This window comes from Macaca thibetana, chromosome 19 (assembly GCF_024542745.1).
Source record: "Macaca thibetana thibetana isolate TM-01 chromosome 19, ASM2454274v1, whole genome shotgun sequence".
In the NCBI taxonomy this organism is placed as follows: domain Eukaryota; kingdom Metazoa; phylum Chordata; class Mammalia; order Primates; family Cercopithecidae; genus Macaca; species Macaca thibetana.
In genome coordinates, this window is record NC_065596.1 from 50,899,628 (window position 1) to 50,919,605 (window position 19,978).

A 19,978-nucleotide genomic window follows, 5' to 3' on the forward strand; every position below is an offset into this window, starting at 1 on the left:
GGTAAAGTGCCCCTTTTCCCACATTCCCCCCACCCAACATTTTGTCAGCCTTTTGTTTTCCTATTCAAATGGGTAATCAATGCCATTGATGTTTAAGTACCTATTTCCAAGGCTTTGAAGAGAGAAACTAAGGGAATCTGCCTTTTATATTGGAAAATAGTATGTATTATGTGAATTGCTTTTTATAATCTTTGTCCATTTTTCTCTAAGATTGTTTGTCATTTTAAAATAGAAGTTCTTTATGTGCATTGGATCCTAAACTTTCACTAAAAAAATATAGTTAAGTATTTTGTCTTAACATGCTACCTTTTCTTTTTCTTTCTGTCTTCTTTTTACTTATTAATTGAAGAATAACATATATGCAGGAAAGTACATGATTTTAAAACAGAGAGTTCAATCAATTTTCACAAAATGAACATATCCCAGGTCAAGAAATAAAAAATTTTACCTGCTAGGAGGTTCCCTTCTTACACCTTCCCAGTCACTATCTCCTTTCTCCATCTAAAGTTAGTGATTTCCAAGCAACAATAACTATCAAAAGATGCATTTAGCCCCTTTAAAAATTTATACAGAATAATCATATGCCATATACTTCTCAGTGCCTGGCTCCTCATTTCTGTTGGTCAGTATCATGTTTGTGAAATTCATCCACGTTATATAACATAGGTACAGATTGTTTCTGTTTTTGTATAACATTGCATTTAATAATTGTATCATATTTTACCTATTCTACTTTTGATGGACCTCTGAGTTGTTTTGATTTTAATTTCCAAGTTTGGCTTTTATAAACAATGCTGCCATGAATATTCTTGTACATGTTTTTCAGTGTATCTTTCCTTTGCAGTTGGGTGTATACGTAGTATACACAGAGTGTAGACAATGTCTCTTTTTCAAAGTAGTTGCATCATTTCATGGACCTATCAGCATTGTAAGAGTTTTGGCTCTTCCACATTCTCATCAACACTAGGTATTGTGAGTCTTTCTAATTTTAACCATTCTGATGGGTGGATAGTGGTATTGTGTTTGCCTTAAATTTGCATTTCTCAGATGAGTAATGAAGCTGAGCCCTCTTTCATATGTTCGTTTGCCATTTGGACATCCTCTTTATGAAGTACCTGTTTGAGTCTCTCCCATTTCTCTATTGGGTTGTTGTATATGCCAGGGTTCAGTTAGGAGAAAGATTCCACACTCAGAAATTTGAACAAAGAAAAAAACGTATTGTAAATATTTCTTAAGTAGGCAAGAGATGGCAAATAACCAAAAGAGGTGAGAGAGGACTCTGAGTTGTATCTGGGTAGCAGCTGCAGAAAGTGAACACTCCTGGGGCTGAAGGAAAAGGAAGCCAAGGAAGAAACTTGGCAGCTTAGAAAAGAGGCCTCTAAAAGCTGAGATTCAGATAGTTGAGATGATGCAGCTGTTGCAGAAATTTGTCACATGCCTCTGCAATAAAGACAAAGCTTGCTGGGCTGTCCCAAAACCATGAGAAATGCCTACTGTCACAGAGATGCTGCAAGAACTCACAGCCGTTGGCCTGTTCTGCTTACCACCAATGGCAAAATCCAGGGAGAGAAAACATCCCTGTCCCTCTTCCATTCTTGCAGTCTCCGTCAGTGATCCCTATTGACACAGCCTGACATAAAGCCACTGGGCAAAGCAGGAACTGAGTACAGATCCCAGCTCCAGTATAGCAAACTAGGGGGAAATGGGGTGAATTTGGAGCTGAGAGGCAATAAATTAATAACTGGCACAGTTGTGTGTCATTTTGTATTGATTTGTAGGAGTTCTTTATATATTCCAGGAATAAGTTGTTTATTGGTAATTTGCGTTGCAAATACATTCTCCCACTCGGTGATTTATCTTTGCTTCTTCATGATGTCTTTTAATGAACAAAAGCTTTTCATTTTAATGCGGTTCAATTAATCAATCTTCTCCTATGGCAGTACTTTCAATATCTTACTTAAGAAGTGTTTTCTACCCTAAGGCTGTAAGAAAACTCTCCGATGTTTTCCTTAGAAGCTTTATTGCTTTCCTTCCATACTTAGATTTATAAACTACCTGGAATTGATCTTTGTATATGGACAGGTTGGTGTGAGGTAGGGAGTCAAGTTACCTTTTTCTCTATATTATTCAATTGGCCTAGCAGTGTTTATTAAAAGGACATCGTTTCCCCATTGCAGTGTGCTTTTTGTCATGGATCAAGTGTCCCTGACTCTCTCTGATGTCTTTCCTGTTCATTGGCCTATTTATCCATCCTTGAGCCAATGTCACAGTCTTCACTGCTGTAGTTTCATCATAACTTTGAATAACCAGAAGACTAAGTCCTTCCACCTTCTTCTTCTTCTTAAGGAGTATCTTTGTTATTCTTAGCCCTTTATAGTTTCATTAAAATTTAAGTCAGGTTGACAATTTTCTCTAAAAAACAGATATTGATGTCGTTATTGAGATTGCATCAAATATAATAAATCATCTGGAGAGAATTGGCATAGCTAAAATCCAACCCAAGAACAAGGTATATAGATCCATTCATTTAGATCTTAGTAATAATGACTTCATTATTAAATAATAATAGGTAATATATAGATGATTATTTAATGATAGTACTTTATAATTATTGTACAGAAGCCTCACATGCCTTTTGTTAGATTTATATTTTTAGATGTGAAAATTTAATACTGTTGCAAATATTTTTTTCTTCTTAAAAAAATTTTTATTGTGATAAGAACACTTAACATGATATCTATCCTGCTGATAAAAATTTAATTGCACAATATAGTATTGTCAACTATAGGTAAAATGTTATACAGCAGATCTCTACAACTTTTTCATCTTTATAACAATGGAAGAATAATTCCCCATTTCCACCTACCCCTACCTCCTGGAAACCACCATTCAACTGTGTTTATATGTGTTTGACTATTTTTGATACCTTATACAAGTGAAGTCATACAGTATTTGTTTATTTGTTTGTTTGTTACATAATTCTCAGCAGCATTTAATAATGTTGACTCCAAACTTTCTATTCCCTTGGTTTTTGTATACCTAATGTAAATGATGGGTTAATGGGTGCAGCACACCAACATGGCACATGTATACATATGTAACAAACCTGCACGTTGTGCACTTGCACCCTAGAACATAAAGTATAGTTAAAAAAAGAACACAAACAAAAAAAAAGCAATTTTTAAAAAATTTTTAATTTCTGTTTGTCACTGGTAAATTGAAACAACTGTATGTATGGTGACTTTTAAATTGCCAGTAAAATCTGATTACTCTTTTAGTTTATTATGTCTAAGTTTTCTCTCCTGCTTTAGAAAGTTTTTAATACTCAAACCCTAAAAATTATTCTGCATTTTATTCTTGTGCTTTTAAAGTTTTGTTTTTAAATCTGTAGATTTCTAACCTATTTTCATTTAACTGCATTAATGTTGTTTTATTTTTATTATTCTGCTTTATAACAGGATTTAAAGATCTTGTTTTATTTTTATTATTCTGTAAATTTTCATAGACACATGGGTCTGTTTCCAGACTCTGCACTCTTTTCCATTGATATATCTTTCTTTTTCCATATAATAATAAAATGTAATTAATGTGTTTAAAATACGCTTTACTATAAAGGTATATTTTGGTAACATAAACCCCTCATTATCTTTGTCCAAAACTGTCCTGACAATTCTAGAATTCTTTTCTTTTCTGTATGATGAACATTAGAATAACGCTTTCAGATTCTATATGTTGCATGGTTGATTACAAATGCATTGAATTAATTGATTAACTTGAAAGAAATTGATTATCTTCAGAGTACTGAGCCTTTCCCTAGACTCAATAGAAACATAATATGCTAATTTATTCATTAAATTTTCTTTTATGTCTCCAATGAAGTTTTATAAGTTTTTTAAAGTTTATTTTTAGCATTTTTTTAAAAATTAAGGTTTATGTAAGTAATGCATTAACATGATCTAAAAATTAGAAGTATACCCAGAGATATTGCAGTCCCAGTCCAGTCCCTTCACCTACAGGAAATTATTTTTATTAGTTACTTGGCTTTATTAGTTACTCTTTTGTTTTGTTTGAGATGTGGTCTGGTTTGTCACCCAGAATGGTGTTCAGCCTTGAACTCCTGGGCTAAAGGAATCCTCCTGAGTCCTGGGACCACAGGTGGCCACCACCACACCTGTCTAAAGTTTTATTTTTTTGTTTTTATTTTTTTAAGAGATGGGGTCTCACAATGTTGCCCAGGTTAGTACTGAACCCCTGACCTCAAGCAATCCTCCCACCTTGGATTCCCAAAGTGCTGGAATTATAGGTGTGAGCCACCATGCCTAGTCTAGGTTTGTGTTTATCCTCACAGGGTTTCTTTAGGCAAAAAGAAACAACTACAGATATCATTTTGACCTCTTTGTCTCTCTCACAAGAAAACATGGCTCACTGTGCACACTGTTTGAATTTTGCTTTTTGTCACTTAGTATTATTAGCACAGCTTCCTCAGTCCTTTCCTGTGCTGCACACTGTCCCTTTTCTGTGGATATGACAGTTTATTTAACCAGTCCCTTATAAATAAATATTCAATTGTTTTAAGTTTTTTGATATTACACATTTTTCTACTATAAAAAAAAACTTTGTATTATGTCATTTTGTATACTTGCTGGTATATCTGTAGGATAATTTCCCAGTAGTGAGATTGCTAGATGTTTAGGAAAAAACCTCAAACTGTGTTTTCTCCTGCTCTCACCCCTCACAACAATCATCACAGAAGACTTCTGTGACCCCAAAATATGTGGGGAGTTCTTCACACCACCAAGTGAGCCATTAGTTTTGCAGTGGACACTGCAGTGTGAAATGTTGATTTTATATATTTACAAACATTGCTAAATTACCCCACACAGGGTTGGTTTTACTTTGCTTTAAACCAGCAATACATGTAGCTCTTCCACCATAAGCTCACCCAACAGTGTAAGTTCTCAAACCATTGGATGTTCCAATGTGACAAGTCAAAGTTGATATCTTCAGAGTATTGAGCCTTTGCCTCTTGCATTTCTCTGAGCGTCCTCTATTTCAATTCAATTCTGACACCATCTACTGGGAGATAGAGTCAGATCTCACAGTGTGAGGACTCAGTCCCCAAGACTTCCCTGACTTCAGATGTCAGTTGCAATTCTGGGCCTCTGGAACTTCTGACTGAAGGGCTTCAAGTTTGGGTCCCCACGACCCCCTCTTTGGACTTGACTAATTTGCTGGAGTGACTCACAGAACTCAGGGGAACACAGGTACCAGTTTATTATAAAGGCTATCACACATGAATCAGATGGAGAGATACACAGGTGAGGTACAAAGGAAGGGGCACTGAGCTTCCATGCCCTCCCTGGGCACCACCGTCCAGGAACCTCCATAAATTCAGCCACGCAGAAACTCCTAGACCCAGTCCTCTTGGTCCTTTTATGGAGACTTCACTGGGTAGGTGTGATTGATCAACATGTAGAAATGTGATTGGACAAAAAGGGTGTGATCCAAACCCAGCCAGGCCTGTCCGTTCAGATTATTTTTGGCCTCTCCGTGTAGTACTTTTTTCTCCAGGGTGTGGGGCAGGTGGCAGGAGGGAAGGAGAAGGTCAGAGAGAGATTCTGTTTTCTGAGGTCTGCTTCTGAGGTCTAAGGCCCTGACATTATGATAATGGTTATGGGAGTTAGGAGGCAGGATGAAAACCTCTAGCTAGATACATAGACAGGCAGGTGATAGAGAGAGAGAGAGAGAGAGAGAGAGAGAGAGAGAGAGAGAGAGATAGATAGATGATTATATGATGTATATCTCAAAATGTAGGTCACCAGGAAATGTTGATTTTATGTATTTATAAACACTGCCAAATTGCCCTACACAAAGTTGGCATCATTTTCCTTTGAACCAGCAATACCTGTGGCTCTTTCACTGTGGCCTCTCCAATAATGTAGTGTATGTTCTCAAACCATTGGATGTTCCAATCTGATAGGTCAAAATTGATATCTTCAGGTATTGAGCCTTTGTGATTTGAATCTCTCTTGTTATGAGTGAATTTGGGCATCTTCATATGTTTCAGGGTCATTTGTGCGTATCTGTTGTCCTCAGGTGTTTTTGATGGGGTTCCAATGGGTTTTGTTTCCAGGCACTTTGCCTCATTTAGTCTTCACAATTAACTAGCATGGTAGTCATTGCAGCATCCATTTTACAGACGAGGAAGGAAGGGAAGGCTTAGAGAATTTAGGCAACTCGGCCAAGTCCCACAGCTAACCTAGGATGCAGAGTTGGGATACTCAACCATTTTTGTCTGACTGCAAAAGCCACCTTTCCACAGCATCACCCTGAGTTTAGGGGCGAGACAAACCTTATCTTTTATCTGAATCTCATTTCAGAACCAAGACCTAGAGTCACACAACTTCCGCTTGAATGTCTCTGATGACAGGGTCCAAGCAGCCCATCCCTGTCTCTGTATTCTTTTTAAATTGTGGTAAAATACACATAATATAAGATTTACTATTGTAACCTTTTTAGATGTACAGTTCCGTGGCATTGAGCATGTTTACATTGTTGTGAATCCAGCTCCAGAACTTTTTCATGATCTCAAACAAACTCCACATTCATTAAACAACATTTCCCTATTTCCCTCTACCCAAAGCTCCTGGCAAGCACATGTCTACTTTCTGTTTTGATGAATTCAACTACTTTAGGCACCCCATATAAGTGGAGTCATACAAAGGTGTACTTCTGTAACTGGCTTATTTCACTTATCTTTATCCTTGAGGTTCATCGTGTAGTCCTATGTGTCAGAATTTCCCTCCTTCTTAAGGCGGAATACCTCCCATTTTATGCATAGCCCACATTTTGCTTATCCTTTCATATGTAGATGGGTTTCTTTGGGTTGCTTTCACCTTTTGGCTATTGTAAATAATGCTTCCATGAACATGTGCGTGCAAATGAAATATCCAATCAAGTCCTTCCTTTCAACTCTTGTGTGTATGTGCCCACAAGTGGAATGGCCAGCTCATACAGTAATTCTATGCTTAATATTTCAAGGACACCCCACAACTACCACTCTTTGGACTCCCTAATTTCCACAGCACTAAATTCACCTCCAGTCTCTCATCCATGTTCCAGAGATGCCCTGGCTGCTTTCTCCTAGACCCAACCATCCGAGGGGGAGGCTTTTGATTCCTTAGACTTTGGAAGGAACCCAGTGCTTGTGATCACCTAGTTGGTCTTGCTGTTTGTCAGGGAAAATTCAGGCCCTTCACACACTTCTCTCTGAGGCATCAAGCTGCACCCTCAATCCCCACGCCCTGGAGCAGGTATCTTTGGCTTTATCCACTTTGCATCCATATCTCTATCTTCTGGGGAAAACACCAGGATTGAGGCAGTCCTCTTGAGGCACTGTGGTCAATCTTCAGGGACCAAGGGCTCTGCCCTTCCCCAACTAGGGGCTGGGCATAATTGAGGCTCCCTCTCTCTCCCAACCCTCTCTCTCTCTCACTCTTGCTCCCTCTCCCGCTTTCCCCTCCCTTCCCTTTCAAACTGGACAAAGGTAAGGTCAACACTTGGCACCCATCTCATGCCAGCAGAGTTTTCCTGAAGTAGCTGCCTATTAATTCCTGTCACCTGGATCTCACTTTCTTCAGCCTTTCCTGTGATTCTCCCAACACACTTCAATTTCTGTGCAAGTTAATCAGACCCAGTGAACTGTGCACATTGCACTCTCGGCTGCAGAAGGAAAGGGAAAGACACCCTTCTCTTAGCTGAAACCTGGTTCTGCAAGGCATAGATCTATTCCCCTCTGCACCGCCAGCACTCCTTCCTGTCATTCCTGGATTATATAAGGACAGAGCTGACACCAGACATGTTCTTTCCTGCTTGGTAGCCAGGGAAGGGCACATACCTGTCTCCCAAGGGCAAGACCTAGGTGGCCACCTCTTCCACGTCCCTCCCATGTGGCCACCGTGTTGGGCAAGCCAGCAGGGCTGCAGTGAATGTTTACTGAATTGACTTGCAGAGAGGTGGGCGGGATCCTACGCAATTTGGGTTTTCCTCTGCTTAAACAGACAGTCAACTAGTTAATTAACTGATTCAAGAAGTGGGGGATTGACAGCATTTTTGAAAAGCGCATACACTGACAGAAGCCAGGCTCAGATGAATGCAAAGGGAAGAAGCTTTGTTGAACACTTCCCAAGGAATGACAGGAGAATGTTGTAAAATGAGTCTAGATAGTTCAGTGATATCCGCTCCACTGCCATGCAAGACACAGCCCACTGCATCATCCCCACTTGATTCTGTCTGTGCCCTGCCCCTTTAGAGAACAGACATGTTACAACAGACCTCATTGTGGAGCAGCAGGTTGCAGGGGAATTACCCAAGATATTACACAGAAAATGCTGAGCACTGAACGTGGCCACCCAGTGATGACCAATATGGTAATCATCATAGTTGTCATCATCACTATGGAAACCCAGTGGGAGCTGCCCAGCCTGGGATATGGGGGAGAGGCCAGCACACACCAGCCAGCCTTGCCTTCCAGACCCTTTCCTAAGTGGTATTCAGTCTGTATGCAGGCAAGAAGCAATGGCCAGGGACGTTCTAATATCATCTGCTGACTTCCAGCCCAGGTTCCCCCAGAAGCAAGCCAGTGGCTGCAGTCTTTGACTTCTGTCTCTGATTGTTCCTCTTAGACGCCTTCCCGGAGGAATGAGACATCATAAAGGCTTAAAGGATAAGACTGAGCCAGCATGGACATAAGGGTGAGAGTGAAGAGTCCGTAAAAGAAAGTTAAGTGTCTCAGGAGAGACTCCAGTCAGGGGTTGTGCACACAGCATGATTGTGGTCTGGAGACACTGGGTTTGGAGACATGTGGACCAGAGCCTAAACCCTGGCGTGTGTCAGCACTGACACTTAGAGAAATCACTCTGCCCCTCTGAGTGTCAGTCTCCCCTCTAAAACCAGTGATAAAATACTTACTCCAAACAGATACTAGGTGGAGTCAATGAGGCCACATATTTTGAAGCCCCCAGTAGAGTCTGGCACATAGAAATAGCTTGATGAGTGTTGGTCTTTATTCTTCCCTCATGTATCAGTTCTGTGGCCCATGTCTTATAACATCTGGATCCAGGTTTTAGAAGACTGTTATGGCCAGGTGAGAGCTGGAGCTAGAGGGCAGCCTGAATCTGAGGTTGCAGTGATAGGAAGAAACCCACCTGGGCCCATGGACCTGAGCTTGGCTAAGTCTCCCCTAAGGAGCAGCCCATGGTGAGTGGCAGCCATGGAGCCAGGTATTGGGGGTGGGGGTGGCAGGGAGGGACAGTGACCAGCTATGCATTCCTGTGGGAGAGTCCCACAGAGGCCCAGACTGGCCAGACATCTCAAACCTGAGCAGTTCAGAGGGACTCTTGCTGGCACCCCAATCTCAAGTAGTCCCTGTCAGCAGAGTCACCCTCTTATACATCATTATATTCTTGCTTTCTGGTTTTTGCCTGTCTCCCTAACAGGAAGGGAAGCTCCTGTTTCTCAGTGAGTTTCCAGCAACAATCACCATGCCTGGCACAGGGCAAAAGAGCAATAAATGTGTATCGAATAAGTCAATGAATGAGCTAAAAGCCATGATTCCGAGGACCGCCTGTGTGGGTCTCAGTTCTCCCAGAGCAGAACCTGAGACAAGGACTCAACTGTAAGTTGTTTATTTGGGAGGTGAAAAAACCACCGGTAGGTGGATGGGTGAGGCAAGGAAGAAAAAGAGCCAATAAATGGCATCTTATCAAGCAATTTGCCCTGTGGGTGACTAACGACAAATCCCAATGGGGAATTTCACTGTAGGAGCCTGCACAGGACACAGCCCCGAGCCCTCTTGCAAGAGGGAGGGTATATTAGTCCATTCTCATGCTACTAAAAAAGACATACCCAAAACTGGGTGTTTTATAAAGGAAAGAGGTTTAATTGACTCATAGTTTAGCATGACTGGGGAAGTCTTAGGAAACTTACAAACATGGCAGTAAGGGAAGCAAACATGTCCTTCTTGACATGGCAGCAGGAGAGAGAAGAATGAGTACTGAGCAAAGGGGGAAGCCCCTTATAAAATCATCAGATCTTGTAAGAACTTACTCATTATCATTACTCGTGAGACTAACATGGGGGAAAACACCCTGTGATTCAATTACCTCCCACCAGGTCCCTCCCATGACATGTGGGGATTATAGGAACTACAATTCAAGATGATATTAGGGCGGGAATACAGCCAAACCGTATCAGAGGGGCGGCCACAGTGTTTCTCCATCAACTCCCGGCACTTGTGGGTAGAGGATGCCTCCTTGTTGGAGAGCAGGGAAACTGACTGCCATGCTGTTGTCTGGACTCCAGTGCCCTAAGAAATGTCTCAGGTACTGAAGTGCATGCTCAGCAGGTGGAACTGAGGCTATATGCACAGAAGAGACCAGGGCAGGACAGTATCTGCTTGACCTCCTCACTGTGAGATTAGAGGAATGTGAGTGTGAGGAGCAGGGAAATGAGTGTTTAGGGCTACAAAGTGCAAGTCAGTGAAGTGATTTTCTGGGAGAAAGAAAGAGCTCCTAAAGTTATTCTTGGTGCCCGCATCTGCTCCACCTCTGCCAGGGACTTCTTGGGAGTCAGGGCCACCTGCCTCTCTATCTCCATGTGGAATGACACCTTTCAGGGGTGCTGCTCTTCACAGCCTATTTGGAGATGTCCTCTGAGGGCCCTTCTCCCTGGTCATGCTGCATTGCTAGGCAACCTCACATCTGTCTGTCCCAAGACTGTGTTCCCACTGGATGGTTCACCCATGAGTACACTCATTTGCTCATGTCTCCTCCAGGCCTTTTCTGAGATAACAGGACAAGTCAGAGAAGTGTTCCGGCTTCAGATGCCATGGGGTTCGCTTCAGCTTCTTAAAAGATAGCATGCAAACAGGGGAGGCTTTTGGCTAAATCTTAAACTGTGACTAATGCTAATTAACCTCTTTGTGTTTTCTGAAAGAAAGTTCGTGGGGACAGGGGGACTAAAATGTTGCCCAAATGGCAATGTCGCTATGACTGCTAGTACCAGGCCTCAATTTTGGTCAGTGTAGGACTTAGAACTTTTCCTTGGGGAGCAACAGGTTTCTTGATCATCCTTATGGAGAAGGCCAATGTACAATAATTTCTCATGGGACAGAGTCATGAGCTGGCCTTAAACTATGAAGCAAGCCAACAGAAACTTAATTCTTCATGGCAACGTTATTCCTGATAGTCAATGTCTGTCTACAATTGCATAGATACACATTTTATGGTATAGTTATACTGTAGCATTTTCTACAGCAATGCAAATGAGTGAATTACAACTACATGAAACAACATGGAAAATTTCCCAAACAAAATGTTGACTGATAGAAGCCAGACACGAAAGAGTACATACATACTGTATTTGATACTATACGATCTCCTGCATATCAATTAAAAACAGGTGAAAGCAATCTACAGTGTTACAAGTTGTGGTGGTTTTAAAATATTTCTGCAAAATGTTTGACATTCCTCGCTTTGAAAGATGGAGCCTCATTACCTCTTCTTCAGGATAGACTGGACTTAGTGACTTGCTTCTAAAAAAGTAAAATGTGGCAGGAGGTGATATCATGTGATTTCTAAGGTGGGCTTCACATGACTATCTGGAGGAAGCTGGCTGCCATGTTGAAAGGAAACTCAAGCAGCCTTTAGTGAGGCCCCACTAAAGGGAAAGAAATAAAGGCCTACAAACAACCATCCCCAAATGAAAAGCCCTGTGAGTGAGCCACCTTGGGAACAGTTTCTCCATCCCCAGTCGGGCCTTCAGATTATTATAAGCCTGGTTTATATTTTCACTACAACCCTATGAAAGACTCCAAGTCAGAACCATCCAGCTAAGCTGCTCCAAAACTCCTGATCCATAGAAACTGTGAGAGATAGTAAACATATACTGTTGTTTTAAGCAATGGAGAACTAATCCAGATATCAGAATACTTCCTCTGGGTGAGAAGGAGTACCAACTGGAAGTGGGCCTAATGAGACTTCTGAGGGTACTGATAATGTTATTCTGTGATGTGTGTGCTGATTTCATGGATGTATTTGGTTTGTGAAAAGTTATTCAGTTATGTGCTTATGTTTTGTGTACTTTATTTATTTTAAAATAGTGTATTTGAAATAAAATACAGCAAATATTTATTTGTACATTTTGCCAAGAATTGGTTGCATTTTCAACTCTTTTTCCTTAAGAGTAGATGGGTTTAATGTAGATATTTTCCTTCTTTTGTTAAATTAAATTTTATTTTAAGTTCCAGGATATATCTGCAAGATGTACAGGTTTATTACATACATACACATGTACCATGGTGGTTTGCTGCACCTATCAACCCACCACCTAGGTATTAAGCCCTGCATGCATTAGCTATTTATCCTGATGCTCTCCCTCCCCCGGCTACCACCAACAGGTCCTAGTGTGTGCTGTTCCCCTCTGTGTGTCCATGTGTTCTTGTTGCTCAGCTCCGACTTATAAGTGAGAACATGTCGTGTTTGGTTTTCTATTCCTGTGTTAGTTTGCTGAGGATAATGGCCTCCAGCTCCATTTATGTCCCTGCAAAGGACAAGATCTTGTTCCTTTTTATGGCTGCATGGTATTCTATGATGTATATATAACACTTTTTCTGTATCCAGTCTATCGTTGATGTGCATTTGGATTAATTCCATGTATTTGCTATTGTGAATAGTGCTACAATGAACATACACACGCATGTATCTTTATAATAGAGTAATTTATATTCCTTTGGGTGTACACCCAGTAATAGCATTGGTGGGCCAAATGGTATTTCTGGTTCTAGGTCTTCGACACTGTCTTCCACAATGGCTGAACTAATTTACATCCCCCCCAACAGTGTAAAAGCATTTTTATTTCTCCACAGCCATATGCACATTACACTTTGATAAAAAGTTCAAAAGTATTTACCAAAAGGAAAAAAGAAAAAACATCTTTAACCACAGCACTGATCCCTGTTCAGTACAGTGGACTTACCATTCCCAGGAACTATTGCCAGGATAATTGGAGACACATAGAGATCTGATTTTAGGCAGCCTGAGTCTTGGACAAGTCTTACTAATTTCTTGCATGCAGCTTCCATGAAACCAAGACAAGGAAGTGTGTGGGAGAGACCCTGTGACCAGGCAATTGCCTTTGCCCTGACTTTCTATCTTAGACTGTTTTATTACTCTCCCCAAAACTAATAAAGTGAACTCAGGACCTTGGCTTCCCATCATTTCCAGAATGGGAGATTTTGAATCCAGCTAAACAAGCACAATGCGATGAATTCCCATCCTGAAAAACTAAGACCCTGAACCCAGGCTTGTGGGAACCTCAAGGTGTGGGGTGGCTGGAGATGACCAGTCTGGGAGCAGTCAAGCCTTCCTGCTTGCCAACATCACTGTCAGTGAGAACAGTCCATGCTGCCTTCATTTCATTTTCTCCCAAATTCCATATTTCTACTAAAGCACTTTATCAACGTTGCAATCACTGTTATCATCACAGTTGACAGGTTGAGCTCATTTCTTATCTTTTTTTTTCTGTTTTATTCCCTTAAGCCTTTGAATGGCTTGGGTCCAAAGCTACACCGAGGAGGGCTTATTTCAATGTAATTCCATAGATCGGAACATTGATACATGTTTCATACCTATTCTAAATTCCTTTGTGAGTGCTGCATAGGGCCCAGCAACCTCCTGCATCTTCCTAATGTTCTTCTGCCACTTTCTCTTCCAGTCCTCCCCTTTATAAACCCTTCATCCACTCCAGCCAAGACCACCTATTCCATGTTGTCCTGGAATATTCCCACCTGTGTGATTTTTCTGATCTCATTTGATTTTCCAGCTGCTGTAGATCCTTCAAAATCCCATCATCATCCTTCCTGGCAGGAACCTTCCTTTATTCCTTTACTAAAAGTAGGAGTTCTCTTTGCAACCCTGTTCCAGGAAATCACTACCAGATCCTCTCTTTGGAGGTTTCTTTCTCTCTATAGGAAAGGGCTGCTTCCTTATCTCATCTCCCTACCAGAACATCCACTGCAGGGCAGAGGTGAGGGCAAGTTGATCTGAGTTCCTACATGGTCAATAAAAAACGAGAGATCCAGGAACCTGGCCACCAGGTGCCTGACTGACATTCCAAGAGTTCAGGGGTCTCCGTTTGCATTGCTCCAGAAGCTGACCCTGAACAAGAATCTGACTGTGCAGGTTTGTTACACAGGTAAACCTGTGCCGTGGTAGTTTGCTGTACCTATCAACCCATGACCTAGGTATCAAGCCCCGCGTGCATTAGCTATTTATCCTGTGCTCTCCCTCCCCCTGCCCCCTGACAGGCCCCAGTGTGTGTTGTTCCCCTCCCTGTGTCCATGTGTTCTCCTTATTCAGCTCCCTGGGAAATGCTGGCAGGAATGTGACTGTGGTACAGACAGTTTTTCCACCTGTAAATGCACTGTGAAGATGGCCACCGCAGTGATGCCTGGCACCGTGGGAGATGCTAGAAGGTTCCCGGTGGGGTGAGAAGGAAGTGCTGTGGTTCTCTGCAACTCCCAGCAGTCATTGGCTGAGGGCTGCTGCTGGGAGTGTTCCTTCATTGGCACATCCCACCTGTTGGGTACAGGCAGAGTAGCCTTCAGTGCTCCTGAAAAAAAAAAAGCCCCAAGCCACAGTGATGCAGACACTGGCACTGCGTGTCGGAATGGGTCAGCCCATGCTGGACTGGTGATGCGGGGTGGGACTTGGTGACCCTGGGCTTATCTCACAGAGTTCACAAAGATTTATAGGAACACAGATGAACGGGACCTCACACACTAGGGCCAGGCCTCCTTCCCAGCAGACAGACGAGTGGGGTCTGTGCACACCATGGTCTCCAGTCAGAGGAGTTTCTCCCCTGCCCCTCTTCTGCCCTTTTCTGTTAACCTTTCTTTTCCCACGGAAGTCAGCAGGCCATCCGTCAGAAAGATCCATCCGAGGAAAGCAGGGGTGTGCTGATGAGCACCACAGAGCCCAGCCCCTCTCACAGGACTGGCAGACCCTTAGAGGGACAGTCACTGGGTAGCTTGCCGCTGATCTATAATTACAGCTTGGTGGGAGCCTCACAAGAGCCAGTTACTAGGGCTTCAGCTGAATTCCTAAATTTCCACTTGGTACACCCTCACTGTGTGCTACCTTGTGTGTTTGATACCATACAATATTTACTTCTGGTATTTCTTCAACTAGAACTCATACAACCAGTAAGAATACAAAAAGCACTTTGGGAGGCCAAGGTAGGAGGATTGCTTGAGCCTAGGAGTTTGAGACCAGCCTGGACAATGTAGTGAGACCCCATCTCTATTAAAAAAAAAAAGAGAGAGAGAGACAGAAATTAGCTTGGCATGGTGGCATACACCTGTGGTCCTGCTTGGAAGGCTGAATTGGAGGACTGGTTGAGCCCAGGTGTTCAAGGTTACAATGAGTCATGATCACACCACTGCACTCTAGCCTGGCTGACAGAGTGAGACTCTGTGTATCGGGAATAAATAAATAAATAAATAAATACACCCCACAAAACCTCAATACAAATGGTAAAATCATTGAAATCAAGAGCCAAAGTATTATCTGTCATGCACTCATGGTTCCTCTTTAAAGTAGGCATTGAAACTTGGTACTGTATGTTGAAGAGTCTCTCCAAAGGCATTGAAATCAACAGCCGTGTGGTGTATCTGGAATGTTTGGAGGCAAAGAAAATCCCAAGCAATGAGAAATCTCACTGTGTGCATTTGTCTTCTATTCTGGAATCATTGTAAATATCATACACAGATGAAAATGAATGTTGTTAGAGTTTTTTTGATAATTTTTTATAGGTCAGAAGAAGAACTAAAATTATCTTATCTTTGGAATGTCCCTGATAGGAAAAGTGGTTTCTTTGTTCCCTCCTTCACAATGTGCCACCACCACAGGGGAGGAAGCTTGAGACATGTCTTGAAAGTGGCCTCAGATGTTAACTGTTCTACCTTTTCCCCAAAGGTGGCCAAACGTGAAGATGAAAGCCAAGAGGTTGCCTTCAAGGGAAGGGTAGGTGGAATGACTCGTGGGACCTACTGGTCATTGTGGCTAGTAGCTCACACAGGGGGGAAATGTGAACTCTACTTTTCATGATTGTGCAGATTCATGACGGTGCAGAGGCTTAGAGCCAAAGATCCAGCCCAGTACCAAATGGACATCCAATCTGAAGCCATATGTGCCGATTCAAAACTTTCAGTGAGGTTCTAAATCCTTGGGTCATGGCCAGATCCCAGTAGCCTTGACTTTTCCTCATCAGATATACCTGAAACATGTGAAGCTGAGTAACTGTCTTTCACCCATCACTGGACACATCTTCCTTACCCTGGAGGGTGGTAAAAGGTTCTTGGTTGCTGGGCACAGTGACTCATACCTGTTATCTCAGCACTTCAGGTGACTGAAGTGGGAGGACTGTTTGAGACCAGGAGATCAGCTTGGGCAACACTGTGAGATCCTATCTCTACAAAAACTAAAAAGAAATTATCCAGGCATGGTGGTGGGCATCTGCAGTCCCAGCTACTTGGGAAGCTGAGGCAGAAGAATCTCTTGAGGCCAGGAATTCGAGGCTGCAGTGAGCTATGTTAACACCACTAAACTCAAGGCCAAGTGACAGAGCAAGACTTTGTCTCAAAAAAAAAAAGTTATTTGCAAGATGCCCAGAGAAGTTGCTGCTGGTTACTCTGGCTCAGGTGCTCAGTCCACAGACTCTCCTGATCATGACTATATGACAGTCTTTGAGGTCAAAGGAAGCAGCTCTGGCCAGTCCCCACTGTACTAGAGAGTCTTAAAACATTGTTGGGCAAACACACACCGTGGCCTGGCCTGCTTGTTCTTCTAGGGCACTTGCACTGATTTCTAAGGAGGAATCAGACAAGATCTTCTGGGAGGGGCTGGTCTTACAGGAATAAGAGTGTGGCCTCAAATCGTCACATCACAAGCTAGATGTTTCAGTCCTACATTGTGTTGAGGAGGGCCTTATGGCTGGGCCATGAGAGGTGTTCTAAAGTCCAAAAGGATATGGAAAGAAAGATGGAGAAACTCAGGCCAGAAAAGAAGCTTAGAAGGTTTTCTTCACTCCCAATAGATGGTGAAGAGCCTCTGTGGTTTTGCATTTCAACTTGCGAAATACTGGTGACATGAAGTGTAAGACACACAATCACTTCTAGGAGTGAAGTTTCCATACTCAGGTTCACATTGTCATCCTGAATTGCTCTCATCTTTTTTTCTCTTTAGGGAACGGGAAGAATCTGGACTGTCTTTCCTTCAGTTAGGCTCAGCAAAGTATCTATTGGGAAGAGTACCACCTAGAAGGTCCACCCACTGCCAGAATTCAGGGGCCCTATAGAGATGAATTTAGCCAATCTGGCCTTTAAGGGGTTCTCAGTTTCTCAGTCTAGGAGGTGGAAAGATTAGATGAATGCACAGTGGACTCCAGACAACAACATGGACTTCCTGAAACACTCTTCCTTTCTCATCCATAGTTCTCAGCCCCGAAGCCATCCTCTCCAGAGGTCATCCTCATGAAGTTCTGCTATATCCTTAGGTCATGGCCAAGGCCCAGCAGACTTGACTTTCCTCATCAGATATACCCAAACATGAGAAGCGAGTCACCACTCACTGGACATGTCTTCCTTAACTTGGGAGAGGGGTAAAAGGTTATTTGTTCACACAGCTTCCTATCACCAATCTTCCTGTCCTGCTGCCCTCTTCACTCCCTTTGTGAGCATTTCACAATCTGAAATGCTGCGTGCACCTCACTGTTTACTCCCTATCATACCCCTGAATGTGAATGTCCTAGGAGTAGTGATCACATCTGCCTGTCTGCCTTTCTCATTACTCTAAGAGAGCATGGGTTCTACGAAATGTGTCAAATGAACGAACCCAGGTACTTAATACAAATCTGCTAACGTACTTTGATTGAGCATCCAAATGGTTGGCATCACTGGTAACTCCTGCAAGAGATAAAGGAGAGAAAGCTTCTTGATTTCAGGACTGGCTTTTGCAGCTGGTTAGAGTTTGGACAGGCTAAGAGGAGAAGGTATGGAGTTAGAGGCAAGTAGAGGAAAGGAGACATGAATGCACAGAACATTTATGCAGAGTAGACTGTGGAAAAAGCCCTGCCTCAGGGAACAAGGTGAAAATCCTCTGGGACTGTGCCTTCAACCTGCAGCCCCTCTGAGAGCCAGTTCTCCATTTCACCAAAGATGTCAATGACCTGGCTGACATGTCTCAGAAGATTTATTGACATAAGAGACACCTTTCTAAAGACTTGGCCCAGGATCACACATCAAACCTGCAAGTTTGAAAGGATTAGAAACATACTTGGGGCACATATTTCATCTTGACTCTAGACTTAATTAAGATATTGCTAGAGCAATACCATAGACAAGCAAAGAGCTAGCACTTAATCCAGCCCTCCCCCATCCCTGTAAAAAATAAAATAAACGTGGAATGCATGGAGTGAAGTATTCATAATTATTTTATGCAGAAGGGGGGGAAAAATGAATGAAGAGGTACCAGAAGCTCATGTCATCAATTTCACAGATTTAGGTTTAATCAGAGCACCTTTTAATGCTAAAACACCAGCCTCTTTATTCTAAGATGTTTGTAGGTATCATCAAATCAATATCAGTTGAAATACTCTTTAATGATGTGATCATTTCAAAATTAGACTAATTTTAATTAGCAACAAAAGCATTTTTGGAACAGAAAACCTGTAGCTTCCTCAGCTGATCCAGGCTTCTGCTAACATTAAGAGCTTTCCTAGAGGGGGAAAAAAAGGCAGGATTTAACTTCCAATGAATATTAATCCTAATTTTCCCCAGCACCCAAGTTACTCTCCAGTAGTAAGTTAAGGTCTTAAGAAAGCTCTTGACCTTTTAAAAGTCTCTGAGGTGCTGTTGGGGGCCTACTGAAATCTATTACATGTGTTCTTCCCAGATAGTCACAAGAAGGAAGGAGAAACTCGCCAGGAGCTTCTCAAGTCTAGAGTTCTTGACCATCCTGTGGATGGAATTCCACCCACTCCTGGCTTTCTCCATTCCATCAGTTTCCTACTTCCCCAGAGAACCATAACTGGAGGCTCGAGGACCAGATTCAGGTCTTGCTTAATCATGCTTCATTGTGCCACATGCTCACCTGATTGACCTACATGAGGCTTTTGTTTTTATTGTTGTTGTTAGCTTTGTTTTTTTGTTTCATTTTGTTTTGCTTTGTTTAGACAGAGTCTCGCTCTGTGACCCAGGCTGGGGTGCAGTGGTGCAATTTTGGCTCACTGCAATGTCCGCCTCCAGGGTTCAAGTGATTCTCCTGTCTCAGCCTCCTGAGTAGCTGGGATTACAGGCCATGCCTGGCTAATTTTTTGTATTTTAGTAGAGATGGGTTTTCACTGTGTTGCCCAGGCTGGTCTTGAACTCCTCAGCTGAGGCAATCCACACACCTCAGCCTCCCAAAGTGCTGGGATTGCAGACCTGAGCCACCGCGCCCCACCTACCTACATGGTGTTTTTAGGGCAAAACTTGCATTAGCTGCCTTTATTTAAATATTCGGAAATTTTACCAAGAGCTAGCTTTCTTCCTCCTTTGATAAGCTGATAGATCTGAGTTGTAACACTTGGTCTCCTCTCCAGCACACCTTTCCAACAGAGCCTTGATTCTGCTGTGTTATTTTCCTAGCCTTGGAAACATCCATAGCCTTCTAAGCCAATCTGCATGGCTTTCTTCTGGGGTCTGTTATTGGTCCAAATGTGGCAAGTGACGTGGGTGCCTTCAATCAGAATGGAGGAAACAACTTACAATGTCCTGTAATTGGAGAAACAGTTATTCTTGTTCACCTGGAAAGAGAATGAGAGCATGCAGTCCTGGCTGTAATGGACCACCAGCCAGCAATCACATGCACGGTCAGTCAGA